Source organism: Lolium perenne, chromosome 6 (genome assembly GCF_019359855.2).
Source record: "Lolium perenne isolate Kyuss_39 chromosome 6, Kyuss_2.0, whole genome shotgun sequence".
Classification (NCBI taxonomy): domain Eukaryota; kingdom Viridiplantae; phylum Streptophyta; class Magnoliopsida; order Poales; family Poaceae; genus Lolium; species Lolium perenne.
The window spans coordinates 47,969,211-47,985,377 of NC_067249.2; the positions used below are offsets into that span (position 1 = coordinate 47,969,211).

Below are 16,167 nucleotides of genomic sequence, written 5' to 3' on the forward strand. Positions count from 1 at the left end.
GTTGGAGCAGCAGGCGGAGCGCGGACGTTGGAACGCGTCGGCGTGGCCGGAGGAGTCGCCGACCTCCCCTGCGCGAGCGCTGACTCGCGGAGCTGGATTGCGAGCCCGTCCCACAAAGCGAGCTCGTTGAGCTCGTCCTGCTCGCTGTTGGCCAGGGCCATGGCAATGGCCTCCTCCTCTGAAATGTCCGGCGGCTGGGTCTCCGGATCCCACGCCGGTCCATCGTCGTCGTGATCGTACTGCGGCATGGTCACGTCGCCGTCCTCGTCCGCGTCCTCGTGGTCGTTCTCTTCTTCTTCGGCGGCGATCTCGCGCTTGAAGTAGTCTACGTCGGCGAGGTAGGCAGCGCGGCGCCGCGCGTCGAACTCCCACGTCCCGAAGGAAATCCAGTTGTAGGAGTTTAGCGCGTACGCCGGATCCTCCCGCAGTTCCGGCGGCAAGATCGCTCGGCGGCGGCGCACCTCGTCCCGCCGCTCCCGCCGCTCTCGGCCCTCGCGCGACACAGGGGGGACCGGCACGCGCCGCGAGTTCAGATACCAGCCCCCTCCCGACAAGTTCGCGTCTGGCCATGGTACCGGCCGGTTTTCCTCCCATAGCCGCCGCGCGAGGTCAACGCGGACGTACCGGCCGACCCGTGCCTTCTTGCCTTAACGCGAGCTGCTAGCCTCCTGGTCGTTCTTCGTCTTCCGGAACGGCCAGCATTTCTTCCCCATGGCGTCGCTGTGGTGGATACTGTGGGATTTTGGCAATGGTTTTGGTCGGGGAAATGGGCGCCGGGAGGGTTCCTTTAAGAGGCTCCGACGCCATCTCGCCTTCAATGGCCTGCCAGTGCAACGCCTACTAGCTGTGCACGCTCGCGGAAGCTGAGGCACGCCATTAACGCGGCCCCTGCAAAGGCTGCAGCGCGCCGCCCAAAAGTAATACCGCGGAAGACGAAGCAGTTATGCCGCTGCCAGGCGGGTCCGCGCGAGGACCGAGCGGACACTTTGCGTGTCCGCGCAGCGTCCGTCGAGACGCAAACCTGGTGCATATTTGAGCCAGGTTTGCGTCTCCACAGACGACCCGATCACTTTGCGTCGTCCCGCTGGAGGTGATGCCAGAGTGCCAGACACATTTCCGATCACGGCAGCGTCCGTTTGTGTCGCGCCGCTGGAGATGCCCTGAGTCGCCCTAGCATGCCTAGCTGGTGGAGCGTCTGCCTACAAGGCATGCTGCGCGTCTCGTAATGTCGCGTCCCAGGTTTTATCTTTTGAACAAAGGGAGGGGTTGGATACGCCATTTTATTCAGCTCAAAACCAGTTTACACCATCAAATACAAATCCCTGTAAAGGCAGATTTTGAAAAGCTAGAGCCATGGGTCAGTTTCCTAAAACATGAGCTGAATTTGAGCAACTATAGATAGACAAAGACTGAGATCGTCTGACTGCCTATTGTGCATAATTATGAGCTAGGCCATTGATTTCTCTCCTAATATGAAATATATTTGGCTTGATCTCCGTGGAATCATTCTTATAGTGTGCAATATGTTTCCTGATTTCCCATGGGATTTAACTGTCTGAAATCTGCTCTACTGCAGCTGCTCTAGCTAAAGTCAAGTTATCACTGAGGAATGTGACATGTTGAGTTTGAAGTTGTTTCATCACTTTGGCTGCCAGTAGAAGAGTAGTTGCTTCGACTTGCAATGGCCAGTCGAAGCTTGAATCAAATTGTGTTATCTGAAGAAAGATGTTTGAGTTGGCAATAGATGCCTCTGCGTCCTTTTGCCGGCACATGTGTATCTGATGTGACCGTGCAACTCGCAAAGCATCTTTCTAAGCAGCAGCGGATCTAGACCCAAAAACTTGGGCGGGCAAGTACACTAAATCAGAGCAAATGTGACGTTTTTGGGCCAAATTTTACTAGTATTAGGCTTAAATCTCTCGATCTGAGCTGGGTGGACCATGGCCTAGTTTTTCCCCAACTAAGGTCCGCCACTGTTTCTAAGAGAATCGCCACCCAGCACGCCTCATAACGAGCTCAATATTGATTTGGAGGTCTGCCGCTATTTTTGAGCCACAGTGCCGCGACTCAAAAGTAGCGGGCTAGTCCTATAACCCAATACAATTACCGGCAACCCTGTACCGGCACATACATGAAAGGACCAGGTGGGGGTCACCAATACTTTCGTCCATGTATAACATAGGCCTTATCGATAAACTTGAAGATAAGAGCTATGGGACGGTATTGATTGATAGACGCTCCACCGCTAAGTTTAGGAATCATGCACAAAATCCCAAAATTCAGCCGCGAGTCATCCATCCTTCCTAGGGCAAAGTCATTTAGCAGCTGAAGGATAGGTCCTTTAAGAATCGGCCAGAACTTTTTGTAAAAAAAACTTTAGCGGTCCGTCCGGCCCAGGAGCGGTACCCTCCTTCATGCTGAGGAGGACCTCATCCAGGTCCTTAGTCGTGAAGGACCTTTCAAGCTCTGCATTTCTTTTTTTTTAGAAATACAGGGGGCCGCAACCCCCCAGGCCCCATTTTATTGAAACGAAGCCACAGGTTTCAGCAGTTTAGTATGCGAGGAGAAAGAAAGTCAGACTCCTAGCTATTTAGTTCCGTACTACTTATTACAAAACTATGATCTCCTTTCTCAAGTTACAGCCAGCATATATAACAACAACTAGGCGAAGAACCGGTTGGTGTTGTCGATGAAGAATTGCCGGCGATCCGCATCCGTCTTCAAGTCAGCCAAGCAATCCGCAGTAATTCTCCCCTTTTGAAGTCCAGTAGTTGCAAGTTTCTTTCCATTAGTCGCGAGTGTTGATTCTTGAGCAATGGACGCCATCTTCTCAGCATTGAGGTTGCACGATCCCAAACCGTCAGTAAGCTTGACCATTGCTGCTCCTGAAAGCACATATTGTTTCGGGTTTTCCATAAGGACCATAAGAAAGCAGCAGTAGTAATACTGAAAATGGAGTTACTAGCAAGCCATATATGACACATAGCATCAATGCTAGATATATGATTCCTAGGGAAAATCTCAGTAAGCATCAACCAAACTTGCTTAGCAACCACACATTCGAAAAACAAGTGAGAAACAGATTCATTTTTATCACAAAACAAACAAGATCCATCTTGTACTGTACGAATTTTTGCAAGGTTATCTCGAGTTAAAAGGCGATTTTGTACTAGAAGCCACATAAACACTTGTACACGTCCAGGAACAGAAATTTTCCAAATAGATGCAAGATGTGGGACGCGAACACCACCATCATTAACCAGATTATAGAAAGATCTCACCGAATATTTCCCAGAAGCCTCAAGACTCCAAATCGGAGTATCTCTATCGCGGGAGAGGGATACAAATCCCAAAAGAGCACACAACTCCCGCCACCTACACATCATATTAGTATCAAAACAACGACGAAAAGACAAGCGGATTTCACCATCAACCAAGATATCAGAAACTTTTGCTGATGGCTCATTGCAAATTGAAAATAGATCCCAAAATAAAGTGACCAGAGAACCACCAGACATCAAAGTGTCCAGCCAAAACAAGACATTTTTCCCATTGCCGACCTTCCAGTGGTAACTAGAGCGAATGGATGGGGCAGCCCACGTTAACCCCTTCCAAAAAGGAGAAGAAGTAGCATTGGAACTAATCCAACAAATGTTAGGAGAGGTGTTATATTTATATTCAATGATTTTCCTCCAAATTTTGTCTTCCGCAGAGAAGAAACGCTTGAACCAAGAACCCAAAAGACAAAGATTCATATCCCTAAGATTAGGAACACCCAAACCACCAAACTTCTTTTTCCTGGTAATTAACCCCCAATCAGCTAAGTGATACTTGTGTTGTTCATCTAAATCTCCCCAAAAGAAATTAGCCATCTGTGAGTAAATAACATTGATCGCCCATTTTGGGACTTAATAACAGATAGAAAATATGTTGGAATACTAGCAAGACAAGCCTTAATCAAGATAAGTTTACCCTCATATGAGATTAATTTCCCTTTCCAACCAGAAATCTTCCTAATGATAAGGTCAATTATGGGTTGTAAATCCTCCTTTCTCAGCTTCGCAAAATGCAAAGGAACACCCAAATACTTGAAAGGAAAAGATCCCAAGTTACAACAGAAAATCTGAGCAAATTCATTAGCGGAACCATCTGTTAAGTTCATAGTCATCAAATCACTCTTATGGTAATTAACTTTTAACCCAGAAAGACATTCAAAGCATGTCAAAATCCATTTAAGCAAACGAGCCATATGAGCGTCCGGCTCTAAGAAAAGGATAGTGTCATCAGCGTATTGTAGGCTGATGACACCCCCACGAACCACTTCTGGGAGTAATCCCCTAATCAAATTTCTTTCCACGGCCTTGTGGAGCATTTTGGTAAAAACCTCAGCTATACAATTAAAGAGAATGGGCGAGAGTGGATCACCCTGTTTTAAACCCTTACCAGCAACAAAATATTGGCTGTTTTGGTCATTAATCCTAACACAAAAGGATCCATCCACCAAGGCCTTAGAGATCCAACCTCTAAATTTACTACCAAAGCCTCTAGAGACTAACATCTCATTCAAAAACTCCCAACTCACATGATCATAAGCTTTCTCGTAGTCTAGTTTCAAAACTAGACCAGAGGAGTGCGATCTATGAAGCTCATGAATGATATCGTGTGCAGACACGACACTCTCAAGGATAAATCTTCCTTTAATAAAAGCTGATTGACTCAAGGAGATCAATCTATCGGCCACAGGGCCCAATCTATTAGTCATAAGCTTTGTAAAAACCTTCAAAGAGCAATTACAAAGACTAATAGGATGAAATTTTTTCATTTCCTTGGCATCTGGTTCCTTTGGAATAAGGGTGATTATGGAAAATTTTAATCTGAACACATCCAAAGAACCAGACCAGAAATCCACGGCTAAGGCCATAAAGTCTGTTTTAATTACTTCCCAAAAGGTCTGATAGAAGAGGAAAGATAGACCATCAGGTCCAAGCGCACCATTAGCATAAGAGCCAAAAATTGCAGCCTTCACTTCTTCTTCTTCAGTAAAGGGTTTCTCTAAGAGTTCATTTTCTTCTGGAGTTACCAGATCATCAGCATCCCAAAAGTCCATACCAAGATGAACATTTGGTTTAGCCTCAAAGCCAAATAATTTTTTATAGAACTCGCAAGCAATTGAAAGCATTTCAGAGGTAGTGGTCACAGGACCAGACGGGCCTTCTAACACAGCTAACTATTTTTTCCGCCTGCGTTGGTTAGCCACCGCGTGGAAATACGCCGTGTTACGATCACCCTCAAGCATTTATTTTTCTCTCGACCATTGAAACGCCTTGGTTTCCTCTGTTTTCCAAATAATATCCAAATCATTTTTAATTTGGGACATCCTATCTCTATCAGCCTGCTCTAGTCTATTCTGCTCAGAAAAGACATCGAGGATATCATATTCTTGCTGCAAATCTTTTTTACGCTTTTTTTGAGCCGCTTCCACATTGGAATTCCAACCTCTAAGATTTTTCCTCGCCCTTCTAGTTTTGAATTGCCAGATATCAATAGCAGAAGTGAGGGAGGAAGGGATGGATGTTGTCCAACTTTTGGTAACAAAAGGAACAAACTTCGGTTCCCCCAACCACCATTTTTTGAATCTAAATAATTTTTGAACAGGGGAGGAACTGAGCCCAAACTCAATAAGCAAAGGGGTGTGATCACTACCAGGTTTCGATATTGCTCTCACCAAGGAGAGAGGAAACTTGCTATCCCAATCAGTTGAAGCAAAGACATGATCAAGAGTAGCATGAATGAGGTTTTATTGATTGTTAGCCCAAGTAAAACAACGGTTAGAGATTGGAAGATCAATTAAAGCCCATTTATTCATCCAATCATTAAACAAAAAAGTAAGTTGGTAATTAATATTCCCAGAACTTTTCTCGGCCTCATTAAGTACTAAGTTAAAGTCACCTCCAATTAAAGAAGGGTATCTACATTGTTCAATCACTAAATGTAATTCAGCAAGAAAATCAAGTTTATGATCTGCATAGGCAGAACCATACACCACAACCAATTGCCAAACAAAACCATCACATAAATTTTTAACCACTGACACAATAACTATGCAAATTATAACTCAGAACTTCAAACAAGTCAGTTTTAAATCCTACTAAAATACCACCAGCGGTACCTTTAGCAGGTAAATAATTCCACTTAAAGTCATGTGGACCAGAAATGGCCTTAAGAAAACTATTAGAGATTTGTTCTTTTTTTGTTTCTTAAAAACCCACAAAATCAATTTTGTTGTTTTGCAAGACATCACCAATACTTTTAGATCTACCAGGTTTATCAAAACCTCTTGGATTCCAAAAACAGCCTATCATAAAGGATGATAGATAATTTTAGAACCTCTACAGACCGTGGCCCACCCCACCTCGTCGGTAGCTATATCGTTACTACTAGGGCCAGAGAGATCATTAGTATTAATGTTAAGATTTAAAGGAAGTACAACCTCAGGGTTATTTTTAGCAAAATGAAAAGATCTTTCATACTCCTTGTTAACAAGATCAGTAATGATCATTTTTTCCTCATCTATGTTATTACCAATGGTAACATCTACAACATTGCAAGCATCAGATAGAGTGCATGTATCAAGAACTGCAAAAGAATTACCTTTAAAGGTTTTAGGAATTTTAAGATTTTGCTTCATCTTATATTGTTTGGCCCGTTCCATAATGTCTCCTTTTCCAATATTTCTCTTCCTCTGCCTAGCGGCTTGAACGGGTCCCCAATCCTTTCTCTTAGCATTCTTTGGTTGGTATGGAGCAGGAGGAGTTGGAGGAGTTGGAGAGCCAAGGATGGTGTCTGGGAAGAGGTCCCTTCGCACTGAATCAACATGAGCAGCTAAGTGAGCACCAACAGCAGATGGTGAGTCCATTTTCTCATCACCAATTTCATCCTCAGAGTCTTGATCAATATGCCTGAGCAACTGTGAGCAGTAATCTTTCTGGACAGAAGAACTATCAGCTGTAGGAATACTCAGAAGTTTAGTGAAATCCGTTTCAGACAAAAACACATCATTCTCACGTCCAACATTTTGCATATCACATTGAATTGGAACAACATGAGCAACTTCTGAGGGGAAGGCATAAGAGTTGCTATCATCAGCAGGAGTACAGGTAGTGGACAGAGATCTACGACCAACAGTAGCAGATAAATTCAGAATTTTATCAAACTCGACTTCTGAAAGTACAGGTTCCTTAACGGGAATATCAGTTGTTTTAGCATCTGATAACTCCAGGTGGTCAGACTCCATATTCACAATGACACCAACGTCAGAGGTATGTTTCGATGTATCTGAATAACCCGAGCCAGGAGTTCTGGCAGTAGAACCAGCACCAGCAGCTATAGAGCCGCCACCATTTTGATAAGATGAAGATGGAGGGTCCTCATGAGCTGTACCATTGATATCATCATCTAGGCCATCAAATTCCTCATCGTCATCCAACATGTCATCATCGTCATCTTCATCATATCCACGAATAGACATGACATATCCTTCAACCTTGAACTGCAGTATATATAACTTCCTTTTCATTTCCAGCATTCTTTCCATAAGGATTTTGGAGGGGTCCCTACAAGCAATCTTGATTCGGACTTTTGCATAGAAACTCTTGAGGAGGCCAGCCCAGTCAACATCTGCAAGAATGCCAAAGCATGAAGCCACCTGAGCAAACACAAACCATCCACACATCTTTGGAGGAATTCCATCTACTTGAACCCAGGCTTCAACTAATTCACCAAAAGCATCCAAAGCACCATCCCAACTCAAGAATTTCAGCGTCACCCCTTCGTCTTCTAGTGCTAGATGAGGCAATTCAGTGAGCTCAGATGCTTGCTTCGAAGGAGGAAATCTAACCAGAAAATTCCTATCATCAATTTCCCTAATTTGCCACGGCCATTTTTTTAACTTTGCAAAAGAATTCAGATAATTGGCTTCAAGTGCCACAAGTGAAATACTCCCAGACCTAACATTGATAATTCCACAATTGCTGAAATTCAACCAAGCTGTCTCAGAAGCATCAGGAACAGCAATATGGAAAAACCCCAGACCCGGAGCAGCGCTACCAAAATAAGTGGCCATTGGATGCGGAGCAGCCCAGGCAGCGCATTTGTTAACATTGTGTTCCCCATGACAAATGAAGCAGAGCTTTGGCTTGATACAGTTTCCTACAAAGTGTCCAGGATCCCCACAGTTGAAACAAACCAGATCCTTATACCTTGGATCGAGGATTTGCTCCGGTGGCACTTGAGGTGGTACAGCAGGCGGCGCAAACGTTGCAGATGCTGGAGCAGAGGAGTTGGGTACCTGGCGAGGACGGGGTGCCGGACGAGGCGGGGGAGGGGGCCTATGCACACCCGTGCCCGCGGCGCGAGCAGGATGGGGTTGGGGAGGCTGAGGAGGCCTCCGGGCTTGGCGGTAGCGCCCATCGCCCTGACGACCACCATCTGCCATCGGCTTGCGGCGAAGGACCTCAGCGAAAGTAGGTCGCTGACCCCCACCGCCCCACCCGTTGCGAGCGAAGCTGAAGAGCTTGGGGGCTTGCCGAATCCGTTCAAACCTTGCAACCGGGAAACAATCCTTTGGGAAGAAGTGCTTCAACTCGAAGAGTTCGCGGCGGATCCAGCACAGCGTGGCGGAGGAGGCATGCGGGGAGCGATGAACCCTAGTTTTTGGTGGGGATGGACGCGACCAGAGTTGCCTGAAGCGTTTCTCGGCAGCTTCGACCACAGGAGGCGCACTCGAGGAAACCGTCATATGACTGTGGCAAGCGGGTACCATCAAGGGCGCCATTGCCACAGAACTGGCAGGTGGGGTACACGATTTCAAACACAATGACTCGCGGGCAACCGGAGTCGGGGAAGGGATAGGGGCCGCCGGAATCGGGCCACCGGCAACCATTTGACGATGACGGAGTCGCCGCGGAACGGCCCCCCGATCCCCAGGCCATGGGGGTGGCTTAGATCGGAGCCGGCGTCGGCGCAACAGCGACGAAGTGGAAGGGCGTAGAGCAGGTACCAACACCTTGACGGGAGCCCCATGAAATCTGGTCGCCGGCGCAGCGAGTAAGGGCGGACTTGAACCACCGCCAGGCGATGCTTCAGATCCCGAACGGAGTAGTCCGTCCCCCTCCAAAGCCTCCAGCGTAGAATCGATTATCAGAGCATGATCCCGACAAGGATTAGCAGGATCCTTGCCATGGATTGGAGATTTATTCGGTGGATTATTGGGTGGATCAGGGTGCGAGGGGGAAGAGGAGGTGGAGAGCGGAGGAGCAGACATGGGCTGGCCAAATCTCTTCTGAATGTACGGATTGCACGAACTACTTGCTGGCGGGAGATCAAACAGTGGGTACATATGCATCTTAGCAGGAAAAGTTTCGCTGCTTGCAAGCAATGGTTCTCAAGCTCAAGCTCTGCATTTCCTCCATAGAGATGCGCTTGTCGCTCGGCCAGGCCACCCCAAGGACTCTGTCCTCCCACCCCGAACCCATGAGACATTGGTAGAGCTCATAGACATGAACCAAGATGTCCCGCTTTTCGGAGACTTCTCCTGGTCCTATCATCCTCCATCCAGATGGAGATGGGGGTTTCTGCCCCAATGCATGCACGCTCGTAAACAGCTGTGGCTTTCCCCGGCATAATGGCCGCGGATCCAAAATAGTGCCGACACGGCCGATCAGATACGGTGATCCGTGAATGAATGGCCCCGCATCGTTCCGGTGGCCGGATGCAGACGACCGCCGACGCCGCAAAGTACCATATCCTGCTCCTGCGTCCCGTGCCGGCCGCCGTGCCGTGCTATCCGTCGCCGCCCCGTCTCTGATGTTGAAAGGCTCTTTTATCATTGTGTGCCCTGGGGTACAGTACAAAGTTTCAGCCACGTAAAGGCTAGCTAGATTCTGTTTATGTTCCGCTCGTTTGCCCGTGTTTTCCGTTGGGTTTGTACAGTGGTTACCGGTTCTGTTTTTTACCTTATCTCTGAAGTTAGAATATGTATTCTGGGCGTAACGAATTAACTTGGTCCGCTCCCCCCACATTGCAGAGCTGCTCCGCTCCCCACGTTGAGCACGCCGAGACTCGAGGCACGTGAGACCCCATCACCAGCTCCACTCAATGAATACGACTGCTCCATCTTTATCCTCTCCCCTGGACGGCACGTAATCTCCGCCGTCCGCTGCATCTGACGGCCGACAGATCCTTGGCGCCGCGTGGCACGTGAGAGCCAGCTGTTTGAGCAGCGGCTGCTCCGCCCGCCGGTGACCACGTGTGCCCGTGAAAAAGAAGGGCAAAGGCCAAAGGCAACTGCTCTGCGTCTGCGTCTGCGTCTGCGTGCAAATCCAAATGGAGGGAAACGAAACTTTGGCGCCGAATCATTTGAGCGGGCCGGAAAGACCGCGCTGCCCTCGTGCTTGTCTTGTTCGTCTCACCGGGGCTGCGGTCGGTCAAAGTAGTTCTTGCAGGGGCAGCGCCGTAAATCGGGGGGCCGTACCCGTACGAATACGATGAGGATGGAGGGGAGGAGACATGTTCCCCCGTTGCGCGCTGTTGGATCGGTCGTATACGGAAGCTGCTCGTGATTATTTATGTGCCATGTTGGCACTAGGTTGTCAGTTTGCATGCGACGCGGATTAGCTTTGTTAACTTAACTGCGCTGCTCTAACCGAAGCACCAGGTTACTTAATCTTGTTTTTTTTGTAAGTGTCCGAAATGATGCTGCTGCTGCTGCTGGTGGTGGAGTTAGGTTAGCTGACAATCATTTTGTACAGATATGTTTACTGCGGCTAAAAGTTACATTATCCCAGTGCAACTGCTACTAGCCGTTAACGGTGGTTGTGTGCGGGCACGATGGAAGTGAATGGCGGGTGGAGGTGCCCGGAACCAGGAGCAACAGTGAGTGGCACCATGGAGATGCCCTAATAATAACGATCCTGTCGTGTCTGACGGAGCGCTCTATGTAATACTAGATTTAGATGTGCGCCTTGGCGCACGACCCCGTGGAGATCACACCAATCTAAACGTAAATGGAGATACATTTTATTGGATTTGAAAAGCAAAGCCAATAGGACCAAAGCTATACTTCAACACATGTAACCAGAACAGGGAAAATAACATAATGTGGCAGAATAACTAATACTCCCTCTGATCCATAATAAGTATCGGGGAATTATTGCACATAGCACTGATAATAAGAGTGAAACAAACCAGTAGTAAATCAGAAATATATACACAAATCTTTTTTTCCGAAGAAGCACACCACATGACGAAAGAAACTACAGAACTAAGCAGCTGATAGTAGCTTGAAGCAAAAGCACTCGAATACAACCATTGCACCACATGCTTGATAGTATATGTCCAATACCACAACAAAAGGGCACAATCCTCAGATCCCACAGTAGGTAGATAAGAGGAAGCAAACAACTATCAGTGGTTTGTGTCACCTGGAAGCAGCGCTCCTGAAAAGCAAATCCGGCAGCAATCAGCGCTCAGTCGCAACTTACAGCAATCATATGGTACACAATACAGACTCTACAACATTTTCACACATAGGACACAAAGGTAGACCGAGATGCAACATATCCATCAATAGAAGGGCACTGTTCTACCGGGGAGGCCAAATAAATCATAGTCAACACCATTTTTTCATCTGTTAATATCATGGGTCATATTTAAATGGTATTTTGATTATTTAGGTTGCCTAGCTAAGTCACAGGTGCAGGAGTTTTCTGTATTTTTTGTATGACATTTTTCAACATGCTCGTATGGTCGTTTGTATTTAAAGAACAGTCCATGGCGCGGTATTATAAATAGAATTGTTCATCTTAATCTATAGTTATTGGTACCACAATATTTACGATTAAGACATTTTTGGATGTTGAGGATGTCCTCAACTGAAATGATCACTATGTAGGAAAACACTATTTGGATAGCAAATGGCTTTAATTGTTAAGATGCACAAGAAAGCTCAACAATCTTCTTTCCAGATGTACATAAGCAAACACTATTTTGCTGGTATTTGATCGTTGTCGTTAAGGTCTAGAAAGGAACATCCGACTGAATTTACATATCATACAAATAACGTAGTAGAAATGTACTACTGTACTGAGTCTTGTCCCCCACTTTCAGATGCTATCAAAGAAATTCATAACATGAGAATGGTTGAGAAAGAAGTATAGATACCCCCACAACTTTCTGAAAAGGAACAGAAAACCCCCTCAAGTTAAAACTGGGGTACATAACCCCCACAACTTTGTAAAACCGGACAGAGAACCCCTTATGTACCCCAGTTTTAACTTTAGGGGGTTATCTGCCCCTTTTCTGAAAGTTACGGGGGTTACGTATACTTCTTTCGAATGGTTGATGGTTATGACTGTTGATATGTTTGTGTACAGAGTTCTTGCAAAATATAACAGACATTATATGATCGATGTGAGAAGCACCATTTAATACGAACTCGAGATTAAAAAAATATAAGAACTTACAAAGTAGAAAATTTGAATGGCACCACGATCAATCCTCCCGAGAGGATCCTTGGTAGGGGATAGCGGGTTTGCGAGAGCACCTGAATAAGACCACAAATTTCCTGGAAATCTTAATTTTCATAGGATAACAATTATGAGAAAAGCTAGGCGCGATGGAAAATGGGCACGCAACAAGGAACCATAATAATTGAATTTGGAAGAATCTATATAGATCAAATATTTGATGGAAACTTCCTTGTAAAATTAATTTGTTCCCAATATATATTTTAGTACCGAGAACAATATTTATATCATCACGTTTGGTGAAGCTAGGAATTCGATTGTTCGGATCCCTGTACCAACAACTGGATGCATAGAAATAGCTTGTCGTATTTAGCATACAGTTTAGCAGCACGAATTGCTAGCTCTTTACCTTTTAACCGAGCCCAACCCCACCGTTCTAAGTTACCGTAGCCAATCTAACCACTAAGTAGAGAAAGTAAACCAAAGTGCATAATCGTAACCTTCTAGAGTCCATATAATTTGGAGTGTACTGTTAAAAACATGTGTTAAACACACCAATAATGAGTAGTCAAATCAGCAGTAGCATGGCAGATATTTATGATCCAAATCAGATCAATCATCTTTGTTTTCAAGGCTGAATCGGTGGGCTTCTCCTTTTGTGGACAGCTATGTCTTTTCTGGAATTCTTATATGAGTAATAGAGTAAGTATAATTATAATAAAACCTCAATTTATTGATCTCTCAGTACTAACAATACAAACACGAGCAAATATCATGCTTTCACATTTAGGGAAGCCATTTCCCACCAACATCAAGTACCACCCTATGCAGCTTGTGAAAAACACACAAAAATAAGAAAGTATACTTTTTCTGTGGAATGATTTAAGAAATATAGCAAGGAAAATATTTGGAAGAGGCCTCTTAGCTAGCATATAATTAAGTACATGATATGCCATTTTCTGTTGCAGCACATCCCTGCAATCTATTTTCCTTTGCACGCAAAAAATCCCTTTTGGTTGTGTAAACATAGTCTAATTTCAAATGATGGGACACATGACACCAACAAATGGAAGTAAAAAAAAATAGCAAGTGCAAGAACAGCGGCAATGCAAATATCAACAGCCTGAACTTCAAATGGTATGTATCCAAACTTCAGCAATCTACACCATCACTGTCTAAGCTCCAATAAACTCATCCATGTTATGTGCTATGGTGGCACACTTTATTCTTGTATTATTACCATTCTGTAATCTACTTAGTGTAAATCAAGTTGCTCTTATCCATGTAAGATGATGATTAAGCAAACTTTACCTATTTCAAGAATTAAATAATCAATATAGCAAATCTAATAGTAGCAGCTCATGCTGCTTTTGATGAAAGCAAAACCAAGCTGCAGAAAATATAATGAACATGCCTATTAAGAAAAGAAGAAGGAAAGACCATCGTTTGCAGACTCTATTAGAGATCACTAAAGAATAAATAGCCGAACAATTCAGAATCTATGCCTCCTCTAGCCAGGTGAATATAACCCTGTGGTGAAAGTATTGCACGTAAAATTTGTATATTAATTAACAGATTTTAAATAATAAATTATAATTGTAGTACTTTGTACTTCAAATTTGTCTGATGGGAACACTTCAGTCCACAAACTTATAAAATGCAATCAGTTAAATTGTCAAGCCTGTCATGTTCTAAAATCCCCAATTCAATATCGACACGAGGCGACAGAGAAGACAGCCTACAACCGTGGCATAGTGGAGCATGTTAGCCGCTGCTCAACAAAGTCCATTGTTCACTCCGAATTAGCCTAGTAGAATTAGAGTATATGATGGCACTAACCGTCTGCCATAACTCACTCCCCGATGGTTAAACACAACATGAATAATACATAATCGTCGTTACCTTTCGAATTGGTGAAGCCCTTGGAAACTGTAATCAGCAATAAATATTTGACCTGCAATCAAGACATAACCAAATATGAGTATGAAAAACTCACTAATCTTATTTGGATACAGACTAAGAATCAGGAAACATATTATAATAATAAATTTTCTCGAGGACATCATCCATAAAAGGAAGCAATCTATGGAGATTTCGTTGACAGAAAGCACTATCAGGCTCAGAGTAAAGTCTGTAGACTTAAAGCACATCATGATATATTTTTTTTTGAGCAAGTCCATTTTCTTCTTCCCTTCCCATGTCCATCACCAGCAACAATAACGATATCAGAAATCGCGAAGATCCAGCCGATCACATCTGCATATCAAGGAAATTAAGTCAGTGTTCTCAACTGGAGGAGAATGATCCAGTAGCATAGAGCGAAAATGAAAGGATTGTGGAGACATGCATCAACTGCATATCAAGGAAATGAATTCAACGTTCTTAGATCCTGCATATACCACACCAAAACAAAAGTAAAATTTCACAAAATTCGGAAGGATAAGAAGCCCCGGGAATAATATTTTTCTATTACATATGAACTTAGTCCTTCTCAACTAAAGAACCAAACCTCAGGAATAGGTATGAGAGAAATGTGCTATAGCTTATTTACGTCATTCCAGAGAAAAGGTACCCCCTCCGATCCATAATAAGTGTTGTGATTTTAGTTAAAATGTCCCCAACTTTGAACTAAACTTCCAACTCTTATTATGGATTGGAGCAAGTGTTACAATAGCAATGAAACAATTAATCTGAGCTTATGTTTGTAAAAATCCTGCCATAGCAATCAAAGCAGAACAGAGAAATCCTGGCCTTATAAATTCATACGTTTGCTCAATCTCAAAATACTTCATGTGAACCTCATCTACATCCCTGTTGTGTATCATCGCTCCACTGTTTTCACCGGCTCAGCATTGTAAACTTGGATGGTGAAAAATGTTTGCATCAAATCTACAATATAGATATATGTTTAAGTTCCTATATTTTCATTTAAAATCATTTTACTGCAGAAGCTCACACTGAGAGTGAAACATAGTACAGAAACAATTTTAAGCAGACTAACTACTAACCTCTTCAATGTCTCTGATAACTGTTGGGGAATTAGATAAGCAATTCTGATGATTCTTTGGTTGGATTTACGCGTACTGATGCCTGATACTCACAAGTAAAGACACCCAAAACTATCGTTCATTCCATATATCATGCGCCAAGTGATTGTTCCGGAACCTGTTAGAAGAGCAACAAACATGATTGAGTAAATCACATATTTGGATTCCGGTTTAATTGAAATCTGAGACCCAATGTATAAGAAATGCATTGCTTAATTTTTATAATCACAAATATATAATTCAAATGGCACCAACAAGTGGAATTTTTGATATTCCGACGACATGCACGGAAGTAAATGATAACAAACAGCAAGTTTCCAACTTTACATCAGTTTAATCAAACCAGTATGACGTAAACTTCCCAAATAAACCCGTTACCTAGATTAAGAACCAGCTCCAAAATGAACACTGCTCACGAGTACCTATGTACCTCAGAGTTGACGGGTGAGGTGTGGCTGAGGGTATTTGGACTGGAGGAGCTTGACAGAGCCATTTGCGAAGGTCAGCGAGGACAGGTTCGGCTTCATCTACCACTCCTAAATCTAGCCTATCTTTTCAGTTAGATGAATGGAACATGTAGTTAGAGGTGACCTAAA

At 44.3% G+C, this 16,167-nt stretch overlaps 1 long non-coding RNA gene across 1 annotated transcript; it reads right to left on the reverse strand.

Moving 5' to 3' along the window:
* Positions 1-11,166: 11,166 nt before the first annotated feature.
* LOC127307893 (uncharacterized) lies at positions 11,167-14,681 on the reverse strand. Its single transcript, XR_007855984.2, has 3 exons — positions 14,427-14,681; positions 12,522-12,601; positions 11,167-11,495 (listed from the first exon to the last, which is right to left on the reverse strand). It is a non-coding gene; the product is annotated as an uncharacterized lncRNA (long non-coding RNA).
* Between the last annotated feature and the right edge of the window lie 1,486 nt (positions 14,682-16,167).